This window comes from Rhagoletis pomonella, unplaced genomic scaffold, assembly GCF_013731165.1.
Source record: "Rhagoletis pomonella isolate Grant_MI unplaced genomic scaffold, Rhpom_1.0 Rhpom_scaffold_00001, whole genome shotgun sequence".
Classification (NCBI taxonomy): Eukaryota; Metazoa; Arthropoda; class Insecta; order Diptera; family Tephritidae; genus Rhagoletis; species Rhagoletis pomonella.
In genome coordinates, this window is record NW_023458555.1 from 6,774,485 (window position 1) to 6,801,894 (window position 27,410).

General features: G+C 36.1%; 1 protein-coding gene across 3 annotated transcripts in view; it reads left to right on the plus strand.

Annotated features, from left to right (window-relative positions):
- The window catches only part of LOC118737392, a 207,215-nt gene that overhangs the window by 45,891 nt on the left and 133,914 nt on the right, over positions 1–27,410 (plus strand). For all 3 annotated transcript variants that reach the window (XM_036467855.1, XM_036467864.1, XM_036467872.1), the window contains exon 3: positions 5,275–5,320. The gene's annotated coding sequence lies outside the window, so the exon portion shown is untranslated. The remainder of the gene's footprint in view (positions 1–5,274; positions 5,321–27,410) is intronic.

Sequence of the window (27,410 nt, forward strand, 5' to 3'; positions counted from 1 at the left end):
AAAAACTCAATGTAGAACAATTTTTATTGAGTCTCCTAAAAAAATCTCGCTGTTGCGAAACTTCCGATACAAAAATGCTCCACAGAGAGTTATAATGAAAACATTTTGAGTATGAAAACCTTGAGAACATATTGACGGTTAATTCCCGTTAGCAAAAGCCTCTATAAATCAAAGTGCCTATTCAAGAGCCTGTATATAATGAATTACTTTCAAAAATTTCCATTTTTATTTGTATTGAGGTTTTCATTTCAACCTCGCTATATAGAGGTTTCACTGTATTTATAAATCAATTTGTAAAGAAATTTTGTGTTTAGAGCAAGAGATATTTAAATTTATTTTTGTGATTATGCTGCGAAGGTGGAGTGAAAGAAAAAGAAAACAAATGTATTTTTAAATTAAAAATTTTCGACGCTGTAATATTACCATTTGCATCTTTAAATGTGTGAACATATGTATGTTTGAATGTTAGTAGGTATGTATTTATGTAGGTAAAGAAATGTGTGTACTTGCCTAATTAAAGTGACTGAAGAAGTGCCGTGCCGGTCGGAGTGAGATCTCATCTGCAGATTGCTTCAAGATAGTCAACAAATTAATTAGCTGTGAAAGGATAAAGAGACGGCAACTACTCGCAATATTTATACGAGAACAATGCAAATGAGTGCGTACCCTGCAGTAAAAAATTATCAATTGACATAACCAGTTAGCTTTTTTGCGGGATTTCGATAAATAGCTAATTTTTAATTAGCTATGACAAAACCAATTAAAAGTTAGTTGCAAAGTAATGAAAAAAAATCGGGGGTATGTTTTCTTTAAATAAGTTTCTATTTACATAAATATTCTCATAAAAAAATTACTTAGAATACACATTCTTCGGGACTTCCAAGGTGTAGGACAAATAAATTGAAGATCGAAATTTAAGTTTATCATTTTGATGCTATGTCCAGCGGAATTCGCAGCAGAATATGTAAACAAAGAAACAAATATGCAATGCTAAATAAAATAAATAAATCAACATTTTAAAAAGAGAAAAAAATTACGCAAATTTCTTGCCCAAAAGTAGTTAGTGACAAGTTAGTTGACACCTAATGCAGGGATATCCAAGTCTGACTTTTCGGCAAATAGTCAGCAGTTAGCTTTAAGCTAGCACCACTTCCTGCAGGGTATGTTCATATATACATACATACATATGTATTTGTAGAAAAAGAAAAAAATCAATTTAGTCAGTTATTCATTGCTAGCAAATACTTTTTAAGCAAAAAATAAAAGTACCTTTGAAAGGCACAAAAAATTGGAATGCGAAACAACTCTAAAATAAAAATGAATAATAAACAAAAAAAAAAAAAAATTTATGACAAATTAGCTACTTGAGTGACACGTGTATGAGAAAACAAAAGAACTAGAACGCGCAAAGGAATCGCCGCAAATAAACGCAGAGCAATTCAAAACAAATTGGCAAAGAAACGAGTGAAAAAATTTAACAATGAACTACGAGATTCAAAACAGGGTAAAAAAAAATATAAAAAGAACCCACAATGTCACGATGAAGCTATTTTTTATGATTCATTAGAAAAAATTATGTTAATAAAAACTCATATGTTGCAACAATAAAAATTAATAATGAATATGAAATAAGTTGTTATATGTAGTTAAATGGATACATACTACAACAGAATAGTAATGCGGGTACATACAGTGGCGGGCAAACAAAAAGGGACGCGATATCTTAACACGTTTTGGATAGTTTTCTATTGTTTCTTTAATGTTTATTGTTTTTTTTTTTTGGTTTTTATAAAAGTATAGCCCACTATCTAACGAAAACCATGTGAGCCAACATTTTAAACTTCGTTCAAGATTTATAAAAATTCAACGAATTCCAACGAATGTCCATCAAAGTTTCAAACTTTTTATTCAGATTTCAAAATATGCTAGGTATGCAGTTTTATAGCCCACTAAGTTTTGATATAATAAAGTGCAGATTTAAAGTAGTTAGAACTTACCGTTATACTTTCTTAAAAAAAAAATAAATAAAACGGGTTAAAAGGTCGCGTACTTATTTATTTTCCCGCCACTGTACATAAATACGTTCTTAAGAGTATAACGTGAACAGGAATTTGTTTGTAGGGCAGCAAGCGGAGCAAAAAAAAAACAGATAAACTACAAAAACGTGACTCTCTTGGAATTCTGAAGATTTGTGAGAAAACAACAACAAACTCAAATAAACATTATTGCTATTTGTTCACACCTTTTGCTGTTTTTTTTTTGTTTTATTGCAATTTGTCTTTAAGAACAATATGTACTTTAGCGAATACATTAACATTCTTAAAAAGTTTGTGAAATTTTAATTATTTTTTGCAGTCGGCGGTATTTTTTTTTTGTAGCTTGCTAGGATTTTCTATAGAAAATAAATTATAACCAAGGCTTTACGGTGATGAGCAAATTAACTACTCTAAATGGAAGTTAAGGAAGTCCCAAAGGCCCACCTGCGATATCACTGCCAGGCCAATGAAGGTGCTCGACCCCAGGTGCTTCAGCCGCCTCGACTGCAGAGTGAACACTTGGGGTGTTTAGAAAATAACAAATAATCGGTATTATTTGCGTTTTTTTTCGATATTTACACAATATTGAATTGCTTCCCGATTTTCGGAATTTTCCGAAACTTTTCAAGATTTTCTCCGGATATTTTGTTAGATTTTTCGTAATTTACTTTATGGGTATTCTACGTGCTATAATTTTTTGGGATCTTTCGGGAATTTTCCAGAACTTTTCGGTATTTCGGGTCTATTTGGGGATTTGTGTTGATGCCAACACGACACGCAATTCCCGTTTTCACTATTTTGTATTTTATTGCTTGGCATTTGGCTATCGATAAAGAGTGTTATTTCTTCGGCTACAAAGTTATTAGTTATTTAGTAGAAAATTTTCTGTACCATAAATCTCATCGGGGGGAAACTACCAGACCACTGAACAAGGCCACTTCCACATAAAACAACCCAGTCATGAAGCATATACAGCATAGACCAATAAAGTTTGATAATTTTTCGAAAAAAAATTGTTTCATCATCCACATTTTTTGGCCTCAGGTCTGTCAGACAACTGTGTTAAATATTGAATTTCGCAAGTCTTCAGCTGCTGGTAACATAAAAACTCAAAGTGTTCGGCCCGTAGTTATAGCCAAAATGAAGTTGACTCTAAAGTTAGTTGCTGCTTTTTCGACAGCTATCCCATCAAAATTTATGTCAAAAAGATGCATTTAACTTTTAAAATTCAGTCGACTTTATTTTGCCTATAACTACGGGAATATAAGTTTACAAACATACAGGTATGCATTTTAAATTAGAGATTTTAATGTGAGAACAGCGTCAAAAATGCTTCAAATATCTGAGTGCCAAAGGTGTTGAGAGAAAAATTAAATATGACACCGTAAAAAGTAATTAAAGTTGAATACTTACATTTGTGTTTTTAGAGTAGCACTTTTAACAGGTTCACAAGTACATACCCTGCAGGAAAATCACTAGTATACAACTGGAAAGCTTATACTTGGTGAATGTAGAATTTTGTCTAAACGTGTCTTCCACTTTATTGAGAGCGATCACTGGAGAGAGCTTTTACTCTGCGCTTGTCCATATAAAATCTATAGAGAAACAGATCTAAGCAGTTAAGATATTGGCGTCTTTTCCATATCCATGTACATATGAGGGTATGAGGGCCAGAGGAGCCTATCTATGAAAAAAAAAAATTTAGTAGGGAATATGAGAAAGAAGGATCTATAGAGAATTAAATGCGGTCTTTTACCAAAAAGGTAATTGCACCTACATGATGCTGCATATTAGAGTGAAAGAAAACTGAAAGGGTGTGCCTCGGGCTATTACCTTGTAGATTCTAGTAATGCATTTTAAGGTGCATCTCATCTTTTGTGACATTTATATTAGGCTATTATAGCCCTCAAATATGTACTTTATGCCATTTTCGGCGGTATGAATTACTGCTGATGAGATATATACATACATATCGTCGTTTAAAGTACAAAACCGCGTAACAGACACAAGCTCTTGACTCAATCCCTATCCATTCGTCCTAAACTATACTAGCCAGAAATGCGATTGCTTTATAAAAAAGATGCTTTTGATATATGAGTACCATCTACATAAAGTTTTTCCATCAGGGCAGCTATCATCAAAGAGTTATACACTTGCGTAGGGCAGTCAAATTTTATCACGCCACTTTGTCACACCCGTCATGCTTGTTCTTTTCGTTAACCCATCCATTCGAGTGTGTTTCCTAGAATCGCTTACAACAGTAACGCGCCACGTCGCTAGTTATTTTCCTAAATGTTTTCATTCAAAAGGTAAACAAGCGATGGTAACCAACATTTTCTGTGAATGGAAACAAATCCCAAACAAATCTCAAACCAATACACACACACGTTTTAGCTCGTACATACATACACTCTAAAAAAAAATTGTGTAGATTTCATAGCTAAAAGGTAGGTTACTTATTTCCTACCTTATTATTCGCGAAGTTACATGCTCGATTGTTCAACGAATAGTTTGTTTAAATTTCGGACTTTTTAGAGTGTAATATAGCTGCTGTGCTGTGCGTAAATTTACTACGAAAGTGTGTAAAAGCTACAAAATACACATCTGCTGTTTGATTTCACCCGTAAAATTGTGTAAAGCCGCTGACAAAAAGGATTTTTACACACGAAAATGTGTAAACGAGAAAAATACATATTTATCGTGTAAATTTACCAAAAAATTTTAAAAATAAACAAAAATATACTCGATTTATAGTCGCATTTTTAAACAGATTTTTTAGAGTGTATGTATGAGCGTTGAGCAAGCGTTTTTTTTTTTTTTTGCTTCTGGGTCATGCCGAAATGCGTGTGTGACATACCGGAAAGAAAGCTAATTGTTACGCACGTAATTCCGAGGAATACCGGTCACCACTGCGTGCCTGGTTCTTTTTGATCGTACAGTTATGAGTAAATATGTATGTGCAGATGTACTAGTTAAAGTCTTGTTTATGGACTTCTGGGTGCACTATGGCGTGTAGCGAGGAGTGGTGCCAGTTGCTTGGGTGTGTTTGATGGGGTTTATAATGTGGGAACCTGCTAATAGATATGATACGAGATTAGGTGCTATTTTTAGTGCTAAATGTTCTAATTTGAATTGTAAACAAATTACATACACACATACATTATATGTATATATTTCCATATGCACATACATATATCACGAAAGCTAATTTATTCTTCTGTTTTCTATTTATTTACAGTTATGGAAGGAGGTCTGCTTGATTTGAGTTGAATTTAGTAAAAAAGGTAAGAAATCAATAGATTTATTTATAGGTGTCTTTTTAAGAAAAAAATTGCGTGAAGGGGGGCTGATCCTCAGAAGAACAAATGCGTGTTCTTTAAAAAAAAAAAAAGTTTATATTTACTCGTTGCCCTCGTGTATCACCATCAATCAGCGTTACCGTTCTATTATTTTCTGGCGGAGTTAAATGAGCCAAAAAGTGGAGTGTTTTTGGGTTTTTCGTAGTGTCAAAGAAAAAACGTTGGCCAAAGTATGTAACACACATTTGTGCCATAAACATACACTTTCCTGTGTTTATATATTTGCGTACACCTACTGCTTGATCCTGGGAACAAAAAGTTCGATCGGAAAACTCTGGTTCTCTTCAGGAGACCTTCAGTAATAAGACCCAATTGTTTATTTAACAATTTTTTAATACTAACGATTTTTTATTGAATTTTTTGGGGTTTTTGTGGGTTTTCGGCGGACCTAAAAATTAAAGTTGCGATGAAAAAATGGTTAAATAAAAATTTGAGTATTATTATTGGGAATCAGCTGCAGACAAATTGAGTTCTCTCATAGAAAAATATTGGTTTTTAAGAATTCTATACCATTTCTACGAAAAGTTGTTTTTTCCCCATACAAAATACATGGAAAACTTTGGGCGCTTTGAGCGACCTCAAAATATTTTTTAATTTTGAAATAAAAAAATTGGGAAACATTTTTTTCGGTATAGAAGAATCCTAGGGGGGGTGAGAGCATAAAAATTCCGACTTTACTTTTCCCACGCGTATTTTTGGACCACCCTAATGCCCAGTTATAACATTGAACAATTTTTATTTATCAAAAGTTTATGCTCCATTTTTAATGGTCAAATTTCTATTTTTTACCTTTGTTTGCTGTGTTTTATGATAGAAATTATTTGTGCAGTTTTTAAATGACGAAATATTTTTGCTGAGTTTTGAAAAAATTTTTATTTATGTTCAGTTTTTATCACCACAAACTATGTCCAGTTTTTAGATTACCAGAAAAAAATCGTCCAGTTTTTAATTTGGCGAACCCAAATTCCTACGGAATATCGAAATAAGCCCACCTTGCTGGTTTTCTATATAGAATTTTTGCATCTGTAGTTATGATACCTCAGCCGGTATATATGTACACACATACACACATACCTAGAAAAAGGAAATAATATAAATTGAAGGTAAACAAGTCCAAAAATGTAAAGTCTAAGGCCATATTTACACCACTGAAATGTCATTTGCATATATTTTTGTACTGTACAACATATATGTACATATGTTTGTATGTATTTATTTTTGTTTACTTGTAAACATGGGCAATTCAATTAACTTAATGACCGTTAAGTATGTCGAACTGCTACCGTTTCGCGCTTTTCCAACATTTTTATTGTTCTATATGCAAATAGTGCTCTGCAGACAGCAAACATTATTTTATTGCCACTGCACTCCATCAACCTACAAATGCGGCATTTATGATTTTAAAACTATAAACTCGAAAACTATGCAAAATCGGTTGAAAAAATGCCTGGCATTGCAAAATGCAACAACTCGCTCATAAATAGCCAACACAGAAGCTACCGCACTTTTTTTTACGCTTTCCTACTCGTTGCTGGCTTCGCGGGTCATGGCTGATTTTACAAGTACGAGTACAATTATGTATAATACTCATGGGCACTGCTCCCGACAACTCGATTGCCCGAGGGATTGGCAATTCTCAAATTGGTCTGGTGTGTCTGTTTGTTTGCCTGTGTGTGTTTTGTGGAAGTCATTGAGACTGAAACCACAAATTTACTTATAATTTACTTTGTAAGATGACGACGATGTTTGTAGGAGGAGGGCGGACCGCAGAAGTAGGGGCAGTTAAGGTAAACAGCGACAATCAGTGTATGGAGCTTAAGGAAGCATAATAGTTAGTGCTGTTCTTGTTCTTGTTGTTGCTGCGGCTGGGGCTGTTGAGCTGCACGATGTTGGCCGAACGCATGTAAATCCAAGTCCGGACGCGGATGACTTGAAAGTTGAAAGAAGGGCGTGAATATGTAAAAAAAAACACCAAAGTGCAGTTGTATATAAGTATGTATGTAAATATGTATGCAGGTAGTTTAATGTGTGAGTGTTTTTTTTTTATTTATTGTTATGAAGTGTGGAGGAGGAAGTGTAAAAGTAGCAATGACTTGTGACTTCTTGGTTGGCTATTAGCGACAGAGTTGCCATATGTTGCGATGTAAAATAGTATGCATTTCGATTATCAACACAAATAAGAGGCCAGACCCTTTCTATATCGGCTGAACATTTTTGATATATGAATAGCAGACCTTAGTGAAGAGCACAATGTACTTTTATAGTCTTTACTGTATTTAATAAGCTTCAGCAGAATTGCATTGAATAGGGTGGGCGAGAGAAATTAAAGTCAGGGAGTATGCTTCCTTACTGGTTGTAATGTATGTAAGAACTCATGGCGCGAGGATAATATCTAATTTTTGTTGCTAGGAAACCTCGCGAAGTCTTTGGGTGAGTTCCATTTAGTTCGTTTGCCTCTAGGTACGGTGATCCTAGCAATCGAAATACGGTCCCAGTTGGAGCCGCTACCTTTAACCATAGAGCGAACTTTATTTAATTGCGCTGGTGAGGAATTTGGAAGAGGAAAGATCATCATATCCTGTAGGAATATGGATATATTAGGTTCTGAGCTGCTGCTAGGGAGAAAAGCTGGAAAAACGTATCCAGACTGGTACACTGACAGCTCTAGAATGCATAGAAGCAGGCGTCAATGGACCTAGAACAAGGATGTGCCAATGGCAAGTTAGCCGATCGGTCGAAAGTATATGCCAACAATCTGTGTGTAGAGATAAGCCCAAAAACTATCGCAATGAGAGAGCTGAAATCTTCAGTGAAAGCCAGGCGACAGCCAAGTTTTCATGGCAAGCCTTTCTTTATTAATTGCAATAACATCTAGCTTTTATGGGCACGAGGGCATAAAGGGAAATTACATAGATAGCGGACACCAGCCAAATAGGTATTTGCTTAAAAGACGTCTGCCGTTTCTGTGATTTGGTTAAAGAGACACGGTAGTTTCATTAGGACAAACGAAATGCTATTTCCAGGAAACGCAAGAGAAGTAGTCTAGGTTTAATGTGGCTACAGTACGAGCATATTGATTTCTAAGCCTTTAAAGTTTTTCTGAACTTTTTAGAAGCTTTATATTTGGGAAAAGTGTAGGTCACACGACCGTAATTTGTAGGTAATACACACATATGTATGCACCAAGGTCAGCCCGTAAAACCTGCTGACCGTATCTATAGGAAGTTCCTTTATAAAATTTCATATATGTATGTACCTGGCAACTCTTTCTCCTCAACTCATACCGTGCCTACATTCAGTAGCGTGGTCTTACAATTTTCTGCATGTTATTGATTTTATGTTGCTCTTTGCCTTTAAAATTTTTACAACAATTCTTGCGTTAAGTTTTTTGACTTCGTTTCAATTCTCATTCTCAATCTTTACGCTTACAGCCAGTGTGACCAGATTAAAATTTTTGAGACTAGATTTAGCAATTATATCTTTGCTGTAGCCTAAGAATTTTCAGTATAGCTACCTTTTTCTGGCATTTTCTAATGCTTAATTTTTTATAAGTTATTTTCATCTTTTTATAACACTGAATAAACAAACGATTTCGTAGAGTTGTTAAAAAAACTTTGCGGTGAACTATCCCTTTCGCTTTTTTTCCTACCCGGAAATGTTTGAATAATGGGACTAATCTTTGGAAATTCGAGCTGCCAAGATAATTTAATTGATATTGTATACTCTTTCAGCAAAATATACCACAAGCTTACAGTGAAAAGTTGCTAAGAACATTTTTTTTTTTAATTTCACAGGAGAGAATAAAATCTTTTGAAAAAATTTTATCAGTAACTTAGTTTGCAAAAATTGCAGTACAATATTTCTCAAATTTCAAGTTAAACAACTCGAATTGAATCCAAGACTACAATGTTAATAAAAAGTTTTTGTACTTTTTGGGACTTATACCATTTTCTGTGGTTATTTTGGACTAAACAAATTTGCGTATCACTGAATGTAAATGAGTTTTGTTTAGAAAATGATGCGTTTTTAATTGTTCTTGTTTCTTGTATCCAAATATACTTTTTTGGTAAAAGTCGACTTAGCAAATTTTCACTCTAAAAGCATAAACAGACGGCAGCCTTGATCCGGATCAACTCGGGAATTAGCTGCAGTTGATCCGGATTAAGTTCAAGTTAATCCGGATCAACCCTGCCGTCTGTTTAAGCTTTAAGCTAGCGATCTGCAATTATGTTACTGGACGGCAAATAAGGATATAGGGATTTTTAAGAAAGACCTTACCTTTGGAAGCTGAATTAGCTCTGCTACTCGGAAGCAGACGAGAAGGTGTTTTTATTTTTTTTTCAAAGAATGGAAGGTCATATAAAGAAAGAATTGGAGCATTCGTGTCGCGAGATCAGAAAAAGGACATCTTAAAGCCATCTGGGAAGCTTTGAGCGAAAAAAAATATGTATAATTAATTTAAGGAGTACCGTTTACTTGACTTTTTTAAGCTTATTTTTCATTGCTTCTAAATTTTTCTAACCTTTGTTTAGGTCAATTTAGCTGAATTTTTATCATCTGGTCACACTGCTTACGGCCCAACCTCATTTACTTATTTATTGTTATGATTTACAATACAATTTACTCCACTCATTTTGCGGTTACTGCGGCAATCAGTCGTCACACTTGTAAATGGTAAATATGTATGTAGATATGTATAGAAAAATCATGAAATTCCCACGCAAATTTCAGTCATGGCTCCATTGTCTCCATTTAAGTAAGTAAAATAATAAACGTTAATAATATTTTCACTACTAATGCAGCTGCAATTGTCACGAGTAGGAAAAAAGTGGAGAGGCTTTTATTTTTGTTGGATAAAATGCATGATAAATCTTTATTTTTTTCTATAACTACATATGTACATATGTATGTATGTATGTTCTTTTGAAATGTCAAGAACAGCCTCGTCCTCCTCATCGTCTACTAGTTGTTGCTCACTTGTTTTTGTTTTTTTTTTCTCTGGTTTCCTTGAAGACCAGTAGTCGCTATGCCACTTAGCGTTGTTTTGGTTCGATTGTTGTGTTTGTTTTTCAACACTCTATTTAGTTTCTTATGCCTCGAAGTTGTTCCCTCTCCTCACTTACATATGTATATTCATATTGAAGTTAGACATAGTTCTTCATAAAGCTGACGCCGACTGACACATTCAAGTGTTTGTTGCGCGTTTTTTCGCAGAAATTCTTTGCGCTACTGCATTTAGCAGTCAGCTACTCCAATACACGCCACGCCACGCCATGCCATGCCATGCCATGCCAGGCCACTCCACTTCAATCCACTTTACTCTACTCCATTCTGCTCCACTACATCAGCACAGCACTTTACATAGCCAACACTCCCTACTTCGTGTTAGCCTTTTTCTTTATAGTTGTTGTCTTTCACACCTCCTCGCAGGCCTCAACCCCACCACACCACTTGTGGCCACTTTGTGCGCGCTCAAGCCACTGACAGTCGTTTGTCAGCATAGTGCCCACTCTTTGGACTACCTACCCTAGATGCCTTCCATCTTCCAATGTCATCTTGAGGCGCAATTCCACTACTCATTTCGTAGCATCTTGGTTCCTAACTATTTGCTACTTACCTTTTTGCCGCCTCGAGTCCAACAACTCTAATTGCGTGTTAACATAATTGTAAGTGGAGGCGAATGTTAGCAGCAGTAATACTTAATCAGCTACACTACAGAGGCATAGCAGTGGTGGGTATGTGCTTCGGTGGAGTGAGAAAAACATACTAGTAAGCGCTACTCCAGCGGGAGGATTTGAAAATGAGCATTCTTTGCGTTAAAAAGTAAATGAAGTAGGTATGTCGCTACGGTTAGTTTTCAATTCTCCGCTCCGCTCACCTCCACTCACTTCACCTCTTACTACTTTTCTTCTTCGAAACGCATCGTCTGCTTCCCTATTAAGTGTTGCATCAGCAGGTAGTAAATAGTTCAACACGATTTTGTCCACTTCGCCCACTTGGCTCTCTACGCCGCCATTACATTAACCCCCTTCTTCCTCCCTGAAGATCTTCCATCATTATTTTACTCATCTTTTCTGATTCTATTAATTTTTCTAGCGCCATTGCTCAACCGCGGTTGCTTCGCTGGTCGGTCGCCTTATCAGAGTCGCGTCAGTTTGTGGTCGCGCGTCGTGGTGTCGGTGTTGCTGGCGGTCGATGTGTGGCATCATGTGTGATCATGTGTTAAATAGTTATAAAAGCAGCTACCGGAATGTGAAATGTGTTGAAAAAGAAAACACAATTTGACCTTGTTTCGTGAGAATCTAATAAAGCAGAGGTAAAGTGCTTACAGATAATCAAGTGAAAAAAAGTGCGTGTGGCTATTGCTGTGCGTATGTGTGTGTGTGTGTGTGTGTGTGTGCGCTAATTAATTTTCTTCAGTTTCATTTAGTTTTCTAGTGCTCGAAAAAAAGTTTTGTGTGCTATTTTTTCGGTGGTTTTTACATAGATACATCTTTGATTTGAGATTACAAAAAATAGGTTAGTTAGGACTGAGAATAAGCAAACTCGTTGCTGAAATTTGTTCGTCGACGTTTGGGACATTTCCACGTTTGCAAAGTGATTACACAAAATGGCCAAATCCGTGGGTAAGTTTTTAGAATTTGTTAGAAACGCTTTATTGAAAATTCCACCAAGTTTCAGCGGTCTCGATAATTAAGTATTTATTTTTTATTTTTTTGAATTCCATTTGAGGATAAATTGTCTGAATGTTTAATTCACAAACGCATTTACTCTTGTAATTGTTCAGCCCATGAAATTCTAAAGCTTTTATAGTCACATGCAAGGCTTGTAATAATTGCCCTACTAGCAACGAGATGTAATATCTTTCGTTTTTATTGCCCTGAATTTTTACTCCTTACTGTTTATTTAATCTTTTTTTTTTATCTGACATAGTCAAGTGAACAAACTACAAAGCAGAGCCTCCTTAACTTCATGAAAAGACTCTAAAAGTATCAGGGAAAAAGTATCGATACTACTCAGTATCGGACTCATTAAAATACGTTTTTTGGGATACTAAAATTATTTTATTCTTCAATCGTATATCTAGTTATTTTCTGAAATTAAAACAATAGAAATTTAAAATATTTGATTTTTATTTCATTGCAGAACTTACCTTCAGGTTAGAAGTAATTTTAACGTCAAATGTACATACATATATATATATATATATATATATACTTTCACGAATTTCAAGTTTTATTAAGAAATTTTTGTAAAGTTTTAGTATGCATTTTTGTAGCCTATTCAATTTTAGTATAATAATGTGCAAGTTTGAATTAAAAGTCAACGGTAGTAGGCTACACGTAAATTTGAATAGGTTACAAAACTGCATTCCCAAAAAGTTTCTAAAAAATCTGCATTTTCGTGAACTTTGCATAAAGTTTTATGGCCTTATTCATAAAAAATAAAAAAGGTTTATAAACTGAAAAATGTATGAAAATGTCATTTTATTAAGCTCTTTAAATCTACTTTATTTTTTATGAATAAGGCCACTAAACCTTCACTTATTTGGTTTATGTTATGCAACAGAATACACGCAATTGCAGTTTATTTTAAGTGATAGACAAAATTGAATGATAGTAATCCATATAAGCAAAGAAAGCAATGGAAGAAAAAATTTAAAAATTGTGCGTTTTAAAAAGTATTCGATACTACAAGTACTTTGCAAAGTATCGAGTAAAATCACCAAATAAGGTATCGAGTATTAAAGTACTCATTTTTATACCCTCAGTATCGATACTTACTCAATATCGATAGTATCGTTCGAACCCTAGTCGCAAGCAGTTTGCTTAGTGAAATTATGGCTGCTGTTTTATCAAACCTTAATTAAATTCAAAAATAGAATCACATCTATTGCTCTAATTAGAGTTCTTCAGAACAGCAGCCAAGAGGATGATTACGAAACTTCAAGGTCTACCTTTGTCTAAAGAAGAAAGTTTGCGAATCTCTGAAATATTTGAATCCAAAACAGCATGGAATGTGTAAAATTTACCTTTAAAGTCTTGCAGTTTGTGCCCTAAGACCGTTATAATATTAAATATTTTCTAGCAACGAAATCAGAAATATCCCAGAACTGTCCTTGAATATTTGTGACTCGTCACATTCCATACGACGCAGGGAATTGTTTGCAAAATCATAAACAAAAGCATATGTTAGTATAATTTCGAAGCTTAACCATTTGGGATTTTAAAAGTAATCCCTGTATTAAATCTTTCTTTGCTGGCAGGGAACCAAAAAAAAAAAAAACAAAAGTAAAAAATCGAAAAACAAAAATACAAATTTGCATGCTACACCATAAACCAAAAATAAAAACGAGAGATGACAGTGCTTTTTTTAGCTCGATTTTTTTTTTTGTACCCATCTACCACAAAGTGAGTCATCCAAACAAAAGCGATGCGATCGATGAACACAAAAACGCACAAAACGGCCAAACGAAAAGATGTGGACAGAAAAAGGTACCTTCTGTATATTTTTAAGTGCGTGCGTATGCAAAATTTGTTAAACAAATTAATGCGGTGAGTGAGGTACGATGAAGGTGGCGCAAAACACAAAAAATATATATTAAACAAAACTCAAAATAAATTTAAAAAAGACGCACAAGCCACTGCAGAGCAGACTACAAAAAATAATAAAAATGAATTCGTTAAAACAGTAAGCATTTAAAGTGAGCGTGTAAAAATTGCAAACAATCAGTGCAAAAATAAGCCACACGCCAAAAAAGCACACACAAACAATGCGAAAGCAAAAGAACAGCTGCAAAAAAGAGTAATGAAAAACAGACAGCGGCAAAAATCTTTTACGCGAAAGCTACTGTCAATGTCAAAGAAAGGCCAGAAGCGAATATAAAAAATAAAAAAATAAGAAAGAAAAACATTAAATATGCAAATACAATAAAAGAAGAGAAAAAAAAATTAAAAGACAAGCGAGCCACAGTGACCTAACGGCAGTACGAAACAAACCAAAGAAAAAAAAAACCTTAAAAATAAAACAAAGAACAAAAAAAATGAAAGAATTACTGACGCAGCAGGCAGAAAGAACCAATCTATGCCACAGCCATGAGTAACGCGCGGCGTGCTTTAGCGTGGGTGTTTACTGTATAGATTAAAAAAAAAAAATATCAAATTCTAATAAAAACAAACTTGTGAAAAAACTGCATACTCAAGCAAAAATAATATACTTGAGATACCAAAAAAAAAAAAAAAAATTAAAAATACGCTACGACAAACATACATGACTAAGTAAAAGGTAAAAAAATATATATTTTGAGCTTTAAGACATACAATTTTAAATGCGCTGACAAAGCGAAAATGAAGTTTACAGGCTTAAGAGCACTTGTTGCTTCGGGCCTTAAAATTTTTAATATTTTTCCAAAAGTTATGTATACAATCTGTTTCAAAATAGAGTGAAAAATCTACATATTGTGCTAGCACTTCAGAAGTCTCTCCAACCTTAGAGGTTTTATAATTTGAAGCACTTTTGGTGAGTCCATGATCCAGATTCTGAATGGAGACCAATATTCGTTCTTCAAGGTTTATAATTCTAAAACAAGTTATGTAAAGGAAGTCCTGAGACGAAAGATGCTATTTACCTTGTAGTATTCTGTGAGGTGTCCAGTGATATTGAAGCCGGTCGGCTAAGTTCAGGCAGTCGGTCAGAGACCCTACGAGAGGGAATTATAAATCTCCTGGATTGCTTTTAACCCTTTGACATACGCCAGCAGGTTGTAACCTGAGTGTCATCCCTTGGTTGGATCACAGAAAGGCGGCTGAGGGTCATATAGGCTACGTTTGGCTCCGCCTTTTGGGGAGTGTATAAGCCCATTCGTTGCCATTAAAATCCTTATGATTTGCGATTTTGGTCCAATTATTCCGGCCCCAGTATATCCATCACCAACATCCAATCCATCAGCGTGCCAACCTCTAAGTCAATTCACTGATTGTCTCTTTACAAGCGTCCCTTTCAGGAATAATATGCTTGTATGACTTAATCAAGGATATTTTGGGTGACATTGAATCTGTTAATTAGACAACGGGATCATTTATGAAGGTTCCAGAAATTTCCACCTTGCATGGTACTTACTTAAATTCGGTCGTCAAAGTGCTCTTTTTTTTAGTGAGTGTTTTTACCGTGCAAGCGCTTTGCAAGACTCAGAGTATACCCCTGCTAATTTTCATCAGCCTGACAATGTTGCAACATAATGAGCCACAATGCGTGCATAATAAATACTACATACAGCAAACATACCTATCATGAAATCCAACGCAACTGGGGTGTACAACTTCTGCTTGATCTTCTACTTCCCTCATCTGCGCAGGCTGATCTTTTGTAGTTATTTTGGTTTTATTTACTGGTTTGTTTTTTTAACTGCATTTCGTTTTTTTTTTTTTTGGTTTTCTTGATTGCTGTTGCCGGTTTCTTGGTTAGTCATGACCTTATTTTGTAGGCTTTGTGACTGACTCCCTTTGAGGCTGACATACATTTATGCAGGTCTTTAACATGCAAATATACAGACAAATGTGCATAATTGCATAATGTATTATTCAGAATGTACGTAACGTAGGTACCTATTTGTATAGATGGTATGGTATATTATGCACAAAAGCTGCCGTGTCGCATAAAACCACAACAGAGCGCTTATTTCAAATGACAAAAAAGTCAAAATTAAAAAATTAAAAAAAATAAAAAACTCGATTGAGCAAAAATGAATGAAGCTGCTAAATTGCTGGTTAAAAGCTCAACTTAAAATGTTTTCGTTTCCATGTGGATATGGATACATCCATGCACATCTTTTTTGACATGGCCACATCTAAAAGGTGTCGCTGTGGTTGCCTTGTTTGTTGTTTTTTTTGCATCCTCTCAGTTGCAACTCATTAGTGGTAGGCCGTATTTGGTTTGTACTTGCGCGTATGCACTTATGCATGTATATATGTATGTATGTATATATGAATATGTAAATACGTAACACCTGAAGATAATGAAACTTGAGACTTTTTTCGACTGCAGCGTCTTTTTTTTTGTGCTGAGCGTGCAAAAATTGCCTTCAATTGCCGCCTAAATGGCAAAGCAAAATTGCATTATGTCACTTTAGTCTGTGTGCCGGTATTTCAAACCGGTTTTCTTGGTTGGATTAATATTTATACTGAAACTTTTTTTCTTTAATCAATTTTGTAATCAATAATTCTGCACAGCTTTTAACATTTAAATTTTTATTAATTTTTTATACTGGTCTCACTGCATTCACTTGTCCGTCGACTGTTGGATATTTTTTGGTGCATTCATTCTCTTCATTACTCACTTAAATTGTTTCGAAATTTTTAACTTGTACACATAAGTACATATGCATATAAATATGTATGCATACACAAATAAGTATATTCATATGCATTAATTTTTTATTTCCACGCTAGTGATCGAACATTTACAAATGATTAATTTCACTAAATTTTTATCTGCAATCAATTCACTTGCAGAATACGGTCTGTCAGTATTGTAATTGATTAATTACTGCATGAGATGGTGTGAAATGCATTGTTGTTTTTGTAAAATTTTGTTGTAGCAACTTTGAAATGAAACTCGTGGATAAGCTCGAGTATAATTAAATATTTTTCCAAAAGTACATATCCTTGACATTCATTGCGCAGAACGTAATTAGTTTTTTTTTTGCTTTGCTGCCTTGACCCTGACCTGACTTGCTGGCATTTTTTGGGTTTAAATCTTTACGTTCGAATCGTTCTAGTTAAAAGAGGTAGCAGTAAAAGATAATTAAGATTTTGTTATCATTATTTATAGTGTTGGGGAGTATCGATACCAAAAGTACTCAGAACTCGATTCTCAAAAGGATCGACAGCACCCGATTTTTAAAAGTATCGATATTGAGTACTCCAAAGAACTCAGTACTCACAAAAGAACTGGAAAGTACTCCGCACTCAAAAAAGGAACTCGAATGTACTCAGAACTTAAAAGAACCCGAAAGTACTCAGTGCTCAAAATTACTCTGTTCCAGTCATCGCTTTGATGCATTTACTCATCGATCGATTCAAAGTACAGAGTAATAAGAGTCGAATAGACTTCAAAAGTACTGAGTCTTATTAACATTTACCCGTATTCAGAAATGATTGTACTCAATTTGCAGTTTCAATAATTTTCAAGTACAATATTTGTACCCAGTACAGTTAGCCATTCATTTGATCTAATGTGGGATTCATATATTAATTTGAATAAAATACTGCCAGCTTGTGAGACTTCTACACTAAGTATTGAAATGTTACCAACATGTGTATATTTAAAGAAAGTACTCAGTACTCTAAAAAATACCCGATCCTTAAAAATATCGATACCAAAGAACTCGATCGTCAAAAGTACTCGATACTTCCCAACACTAATTATTTTCCTTATTGATATCGAAAAGCACTGTTGTTATATTTGTCGCTAAAGTTTTCGCTTTCGATAACGAGAAGCTTACAACACGTTTGCATTTAAAAATAATCACTACGCATTGGCGTCCGCGGTAGCCGAGCGGCGAAAACCAAGAATTTTTCAGTTTTATTAATTATTTATTTATTTTTATTTATATATTTTATTTTCTTTCGTTTCATTTTATTTCATATAATTTATTTTATTATCCACAACAACTATAATTACTTAAAAAAATAAAATTAATTTAAAATAAAATTAAATGAAAATTCTACTGGCAGTGGTACTCGAAACCACGACCTCGCGGCTCGCTAATTCGCATTACTTCTGTCTGGCAAGGTATATTTACTTTTGATCAGATCAACTGCGCCGTTAATGCGGATCAACGTTGCCGTCTGTCTATGTTTTTATATAGATACATACATAAGTAGCTTCTGTAGCTCTATAATGACCGCATTAGAGTTTGCTATTTTCATATGTATATGTAATTATATATGTATGTAAATATGTGCGTATATATGTTAATTGTAAATCTCTGACCGGTTAACGAGTAATAAAAAAAACATATGTACTAGATTTAGTCACAGTCCAAGTATTCATCAGGTGACGAGAGCAGAAATGTATAACCACCACTAATTACATCAGCTGTTAATGAGTTACGGCGAATAATGACCACAAACTACGCAAAAAACTAATAAATGATAAAAAAACAAATTCAATACAGATCAATCGAATGTACATTAGGGTGGTCCAAAATAATTAAAGACGGAATATAAGTGCTCTCACCCCAAGCGAATGTTCTATATCGAAATAAAATATACGCCTAGTTTTTATTTTGAAATCAAAAAATATACTGCGAGGTCGCTCAAAGCGCTCAAAGTTTTCCATATATTTTATATGGGGAAAAAACAACTTTTCGTAGAAATGGTATACAATTCTTGAAAATCAATATTTTTCGATCGGAAACTCTGGTTCTCTTCAGGATACTCCCAATAATTCCCAATAATTGGCTTTTATTAAATAAAAAAATAGGGGTATATCTTTTCAGTATGGAACAACCGTAGGGGGTGAGAACATAGCAATAGCGACTTATTTTCACGTGCACTTTGAACCACCCTAATGTACATATGTACATGAATCGCTTTGGCGAAGATTATCAGCTACATTTAAAAAAATCGTCTGTGACGGTGATGCAATAAAAATTAGCTTCGATGAAGACTTTCGGCAACCAAGGACTGGCACGTGGAAATCATTTGAGTTCATTAAAACGTATGTATGTATATCGTTCCATATACATACATACACCCTATTCCCACTCAGTAAAGTACATCACGAAGTGGGCAACTTGTCACTTTATTTTTATAATTCATTGTAGCTTCAGTACTTAGGTACAAATGCGCAAGCATTGTAGGCGTATCGCAAAAATATATCAAAAAATTATTTCGTTTTTGCGCCTCATTTAATATTCCTTCGAAAAAAATCTGCAAAAATATATGTATCAGTAAAATCCTCCGCATTTTCCTTTAGGCAATTTCAGTTCTACAATTAAACCTTGTTTTTCATTTTATTCGCTTGCATTGTTTCGAATTGGTGCGTGCGCTTAATGCGATTAAACCTTTATGAAATATTTACGCATGCGCGCAAGGTCGTTCGCCAACTCACTGCCAAACTGTCTGTCCACATATCTGATGGCATCTGTCTCTCTGTCTGTCTGTCTGTTTGCCTTACTGTGCGCTCATCTGCTTGTCGCAGTTTCCAGCATTTCAAGCCAGTCGAAGGCTGAATCACTTTAAATTAATGTAGCGCATAAATTTCCTACGGCTTTGGCGCGAAGACGAGTCTCGAATATATGGCGCTGATGATAACTTTAAGTTTATGGATTAAGCATAATCAGAGAAGGGGAAAAAATTAAAAAAAAAAAACGATGAGAACATGGGGAGAAAAAGAAAAGACAGCAATATGGGTATCCCAAAAAAAAAAAGGTTAAGACGAAATGCAGTGAACAGGAGTACCTAAGAGGAGTATCGGGTTTTTTTATTGGCATTGGTTTGTTTTTGCTACAAGACTTTTCATTGAAGCATTGTTAATGTTTCTACATAAATACAGATGTATGTATATGTGGGTATAAGTTCTCTGCAGAATGTCTCTTATTTTCATGGCTGCTCGCTCATTCCTTGCCCAAAGGTGGGCAGTGATCGTCACGTTAATATTTCTGCTGATCGTGTCGTCGATCGTTGTAAAGGTTATCGATTTTCGTTGTTGACCTTTAATGTTGTGTTTATGAGCGCGTGAAATGCACATTGTACCTTTGTGGACAAGGGTAGTGACTAAAGGAAACAAAAAAAAATTAAGCACTGCTCTTTGCACCCGATCGTGAAGTCGACTCACAGCATATGCCTATTGGTAAGAGATGTAAGGTTAATTCCCGGTTCTATGAAATTGAAGTTAGGCCCGTAATGTTTTATAGAGTTCTCGTCTGGTGGAATGTTTTAGAGAAGACTATGCTAGTCGGAAAGCTGGGCAGCGCTCATTCGGCCAGTGGGACACTTAGGACTACTCCCATTCTGGCACTGTATATCATGCTTAAGAAAGCACCCTTCAAGACATTATGTAAGCAATTCTACAACAAAGGCTGCGGTAGATTTTCTGATATTTTTGGAGCCTTCGACTTTATCCCCGATTCCACGGATCAATGCTTGGATATTTTTCTCCAATGACATCTGTCGGCATGAGGCAGTTGAAAGGAGGCGTCTGGATGGGTTAAAGCTTGACGTAAGGGTTGGTGGGGGGTCTTTTGCAGAGAATTCTATACATATAAACCTAAGACTTAGTCTTCCAGATCATTGGCTGCTGAACTGTGTGACGTTGGAAGCGAGGTAAACGTCTACTCAGATAGCCACACGGCAATTAAAACTTAGGACTCGCTCACAGAGCGCTCAAGGCTAGTAGTGGGGAATGTCTCCCCTTTCTTTATATTGCGCCCATCAGCCCATATTGGTATTGCAAAAAACTGAACTTCAGATAGTTGGTCGTAGCGAAGAAAGAGTGGAGATACCCAGTGCTTGCCATGCCTCTGTCCGAAGGTGAACCAAAGGAAGCCAAGGGATCTTTTAGGACACACCGGGTCGTAACTATCAGTTCCGGAGAGTGAGATTAAATATAAAATTGGATCCCCACCGTAGCGGCTGTTTAGAGGACGATGAGGTTGAGTTATCTTAACATTTCTCTTAAGCTACGAGTCTATGGTCTAAAGACCTTGGATATGACTTTTTAACTAGCCCCTAGGAGCCCTCGTTGACTGAAATCTGTCGCCTACGGAGCGTCGTTTTCGGCACACAGCGATTTTTGCTTTAGTTTAAAAGTTTCCATTTCTTAGTGCTAGACAAAAGATTGATGCTTTTGGTCCATGTATGAGCCTGCAAGGGTTGCCGCCTTCTTTTAAACTAAGAACAGGCGTGGAGTGAAGGAGAGCGTTGGGAAGCCCCATAAACTTTCAAGAAGCGGTGGTAAATGGGTAAATAAATGTAATGGAGACATGCGGTGCATGTGCCCTGGGGTTTGGAGCGAACTTCGTTAATTTATTGCTGTGCTGGACCTCGTTATTAATGCAGAGGTGTTGAAGTAGGGTTAGACAAGAACGGCCCAAAAAAACATAGACAATTTTTCAATGGAACCAGAACCTATATATCTTATCGGAGTGTGAGGTGTACAGGAAATATTGAGAAAGGAGCCTATATTTAGAAAGAAGTTAACAACAGTTTTTTTCTGCTTATTCACCGCTCATCGAAGGGCGATCTCGTCAGAAGAACCATAAGGTCTCCAAGGGCCGTCGTTAAGAATCTCAATATCCAAATTGTATGTATGTAAATTTCAATGCTTTGTATAAGCGATCTTCTCGAGTTTCCACACAGCAAGAGGGGCAGATTTGCATAGATCTACAACTAGTAGATCAATGTGATGGAGATCAACGAAATTCGATGTGCGATGCTTTACCTAAAATAAATGTTAAATTTTCAAAAAGCTGACCACATTTCCGCTCCCTGAGCCTCCTTCAAGGCCTAAGTAGTCGAAACCTGGTCTCTCTTGATTTCCTTTTTGGGAACTTCATACTTCCGCCAGCTTGTTTTTGCAACTCTTTTGTATGCAACTCCTTTGAACACACATCATTTGTTATTGCTGCTGTCGACGACGACGATCATTTTGACTTTGACAACAACTTTTAAATGCGTACATATGTATTTACGTATTTACGTATTTATGTAGCCGATGCGTTGCTATGTTGCAATTCATAAACTCATAAATTTACGTACCATACGGTTATGTCTGAATGCACAAATGCAATTTATAGCTATGGATGTGTGTGTGTGTGTGTGTGTGTGTGTGTTGACACGCAGGCATTGTGCCATCCATTGTACGGGCCTCAGCAATCTGCGATGCGTAAACGAGTGGCCGGCCGCCTGTCATGTCGATGGCCCCAGCATTGGCACCGACGAGCAAACCAACAACGGCGCATCAGCAGCAGCAATCACATTGAATTGGCAGCAGAACGGCAACAATGTTGCATTTTCTGCGCCTTGTGTGAGTGCTTGCTTGCCGGGCTGCAGATGTAAACTTCCGGTTGGCTGTATTAATGACAGCAAACTTGATTTTTTTTTTTTGCTGGCTAACTTCACACTTTGGACAGCTCGATTATTTTGTTTTAATTTTTTTGTTTTTGCAGTGGACTCAACAACTTTAACATTTTTATGTTGCTGATATGCTGTAAAAGCGAAAAAGCGAAAAAGGGCCCACATGTCAATAACAACAAATCACTAAATGAGCGTATAATGAATTCTAGGAAGAACATATTTTCATTGCTGTCAGTCATTTACTGTAGATATACATACGTATGCATATACATATACTTATCTATGTATGTATGTATGTTGATAGTTCATATTGGTAGCTAAATTAATTTATTTTTAGCAATTTTGCTCCCTTTTTTACAAAAAAAAAATGTTGCTGTACCCTTTTAATTAAATGCCTACTAAATTTCATTTGAATGCGTTTCACTGAAACTTGTCGTAAATTTTCAGCAGCAGCAGCAGCAACCACAACAAAAATAGTAAGAAATTTAATGCAACTTTACTTGTTGTACGCATAAAAAAGGAGTCGCGCAACCTACAGCCGGCAACCGCATTGAACGCTGAGCTACCGGACTGACATTGGCCTACAACTTCTGGCCACGCTTCTGGCTTTGCCTTTGATTCTGGATTTGAAACTTATGAAAGCGCTTGAAAATTTATGGCAAAAATTATTTGAACATTTATTGATACAGTTTTTTAGCACTCTAATTTGCGATGAAAAAAAAATTGAAAATTGATTGTGTATCTGCAGAAGTGTAATTTTAATGTACGTTCCTATAACTGCAATTTTGGTAGTCATATATTTTTTTTTTTAGGTTTTATGGTTTATGTTTAAAGTCATAAAATTTTACGTACAAAAATTTGCGTTAAAAAATTTTTATTAGCGTTTTTTACGCCTTTTTAAATTTAATTTGTTTTGGTAACTTAATAGTAAATTAGCGAATTCTTGTGCAATAAATTAAATGTGTTTCCTTTAATTGCAAAATTTTGTTCTTACATTTTTTATATACATACAAACATATTTGTTTCCGTGTGTAAGCTGGTATTTACACGAATGAACATGTTCCTATTGCATGTGGCTTGGTATACATACATACATACATACATACATATAAACGCATTTGACAGGATTAGCTAAGCTAAGCTTTTAATGTGCCAGCTTAGCGAACAGTTTGGCGATATTTTCATAATTTTATTTCCTACAAGTTTACACAGGTAAAATGAATTCGAGGTTATGTGCCGCTCGCAATTTCGAGTTGACATTTATTATGCTTTTACATGCATAAATGTAGGGATTATATAAATTTTTATTGTGCTATAAGCGGTTTATATTAGTTGCAGCAATTCGATTCAAATAGGGAGCTGAAGAGCGAAGTTAAACGTACGTAAATAAGTACATATGTATGCGTGTACATACATATATAGATTATCGAGAACGAAATACGAGAGCGCGAAAATCATAAAAAAGCTGGGAGACAAGAAAAAAACATAGACAAATTTTATTAACAGTTAGCCAAATTATGGCAGGTTTCAAGACTATGGGGATTGCGCTAAGAATAAGCACAACGTCGTAGTACCCATGTTGCCGAGTACACTTAACTTATGGAGCAGACACTTCTCAATTCTGTGTAGTGTTAACAGCCCTATATTCAGCGGAAGAGAAGAACCCGAGTTTCACGATTTGAGGCCGATGGAGTCTATGTTCCACAGCAAGCCTATGACGGGCATGAATTGACATTCTAGCTCTGGAACCGCGAATGAGGCCATCCGCAGACGAAAAGGCTTAGCGCGCCGTTAGATCGGTGGCTTTGGCGATATTATGATCTTGGTTCTGTAACAAGCTGAAGACCTACTTATCTATACTCTACAGCGACAAACCTAAAACATGTCCGACTTGTCAAGGTATCCTGTGTGAAGCACCCCTTAAACCAAATCATCTGGTCTGACCTTGTCGAGATAGCACATTTCTTGGGCCTAATGTTAACTAGTCGAGCTTGATGTCAGGTAAAATTCGGATTCATAACTGACAAGGCTGGAAAATGTTTCTAATTTAGAGCACATATCACATTGAGAAAGGTGTGTCCGAGTCGCATACGCCCAGACCAAAACGTCCAGCGCTTCTGCTTCTTCCGTCTCAGAATTTCCTAAGAGCTGGTTTCTTTGGTATAAAAAAAGAATGTCTCGACATTTTTGAACTTAAAACGAAACGCTTCTATGTCCGTTATTTCGCTCACAAACACAAATACAAGACACGCTGCGCAGCGCACACACTGCTTGCTTTTCGAGTGGCAATAAATTTCATGCGCCTTGACATTCGATGAACTATTTTAGAGGCATTTGCCATAGCTTTTGCTGCTGCTGCGCCAGCACTGCACTCACATGTGTTGTTGTTGGTGCCATTTTATTTATTTTATATTTCACAGATGTTTGTTGCTAATGCTGCCGAGAAGGTCCTCAAGTGTGACGATGGTGTTAGCAGAGTTGCCTCCGTCGCGCATGCGCGAACGATGCAGTCGGAGTGTCAGCAAAAAAAAAAGAAAACAGAAATGGGGAAAACCAGAAACAACAAAAAGAAGCGCGATAGTAACGGCAACGACTAACGAGCCCACTAACGCCTACAAGAAGCGATTGAAAGAAAAAAAGTTAAGAAAAAAATAGAAGTAAATACTTTGTGGTCGCCAAGTTTGAGCGAAAAGCAAATTTGCTTGTACATATTTCTAACTTGATTTTGGCCAAATGTGCCGACAACAATCCAATGTATGTACATTCTGTTGGCTTTGCTTGAGCGCTGCTGCATGCCACTCCATAGAAAAGGGTTAAGTGAGGGGGAGAGAGGCGGCAGGATGGTGAACCGCATGGCTGACGCGAAAGTTACGGCACACTTGGACAAAAATTCAAGCGCAATGCCACAAACTATGGCAAAGTTACGACGCAAGGCTGCACAAGTCACCGCAACAACAACAATAACAATGACAGCAAATGACTGCATGCAACATTGGCTGCTCAATCGCGGCAGTTACTGTTACTTTGTTTCTTCATTTTATTATTATTTTTTTTTTAGTTGCTGTTATTGTTGCGAGATTTTTTTTAGCAGCCGCCAAGCGTCATATCACATCGATACACTATTTGTAGAATTTATGATAAATGTGTCAAATATCTCAACTATTTGTAATCATAAATGAAATTTGTGCGGCAACATGCCGACGCGCTACAGCCACCGTCACTGCTGCGCATGGCTGCAACAGCAAACAGAAAAAAAAAATGAAAGCAGCTTGTTTTTTTTTGTAAACCTAGTAGATGTGCACACATTGTTGCTGCTACCGCAGCCCAACTGACTGACATTTCGCTATGCAGCTGCGCACAAGCTGACACCAACAGCAACAATATTGGACAACCTCCGCAAGCGAGTTGGTGGGACTTTCTGGAGCAGAAATGGTGAAAAGGTCGAGTGAAATTCTTTACCGCGGAGATTTATAAATGCAGACATATGTATGTATGTATGTGTGTTTGTATGTACGCATGTATGAGTGCTTGTGGCATATTAGAAATTGATATCAATTCCTTGCGGCCGCACACAACAAAACACTCTCCTCGATGCGGCATTTATTGATAGCGACAGAAATGTGTCGCGCTCGCTCATATCGGGGTTGGGCGGTGATGCTTGTGGCATGATGCAAATATGTAAAACGCACGCATCGCACTGCACGCACACGCACACACACACACACACACACACACGCATATCACACCAATGAATTTTCGCTTTTGACTTTAGCGAGTGCCGCCAACATATAAAAAAAAAAAAATCACGCTCCTAGCAACAACAACTTGAAACTCACACGTGTCTCCCTGTATTCGACATTCTCCACAAATATGCAATAAATTATATTTGCTCTTAATCAAATGTCGGAAACTGTTTTAGATTAGATTTTTGTTTCGCGCCACGCTACTCTGTTCGCGCTGTTCCTTACACTCGCAGCTTTCGAAAGTTTTTCTTTTTTAGAAAGTGTAGCTGGCAATGTTGCGTGGTTGTGTAGGTGTCAGCTTGATGGATAAAAAACTGCTGCAGCTGCCTGCCAGCACATTTGCGTGCGCACACTCAGACACACCCAGGCATTCTTAAGTATCCTTCTTTAGGTCAAGAAGATATGGCGCAGCATAATTTTTGTTCCATTTTTTATTTTTATTTTTTTACTTTTCACTTGATGGCCATAGCTGATGTTGCACAATAAATTCTATGTGTCTGAAATGTATGCGTAGTGGGATGTCTTTAGTCGCAGAGATTCTAAAAGGAATATAGGTAGAGTGGGGTTGTGCAGATATTGGAAATATTTAGAGTTTGAGCAACTTGTTCTCTTACTTATCTGAGGACCATACCAAATGTTAGCCTCAAGTTAAACACTTGCCTAATTCTAAAGACGCCTCATGCTGTGTAAAGTTCTATTGAAAAGATTTGATTGCAAGAGAGAGAAGTGAACGTGGAAGCTTTTCGAACGTTAAGGGAGTAGAAAGCTCTATAGGCGAGCGATAAGCAAACGCCTGGTGTCTTATGGAAATTGGGCCTGTTCATTCCACTGTCATCTCCATTGTCGTAACGCGTATGGCGTATGCCGTATTGGTTGCAATACTAAACACTTCAACCCTTGGCCTATTTAGCAGGTTAAGAGTCCTTGTTGGGCTCTAGACATGGCAACAGTCTCCAAACAAAATTTTGTAGACGTCTCTCGTTTAGTGCCCATATTGTTAATTAAATTCATTCTGCAATTCTAAACAGGTGGCAACCCTATTCAATAATAAAAAAATTAAGAAATAAATCTTCCATAAACTCTTCCCGGTTGACATCTACGCTTATTAAAGGAATTAACTTATTAATTATTTCAAACTTTTGGGCGGCTGGCAGGCCTTTTCAAAAGTGTTTTGTAACGAAACTTATTTAA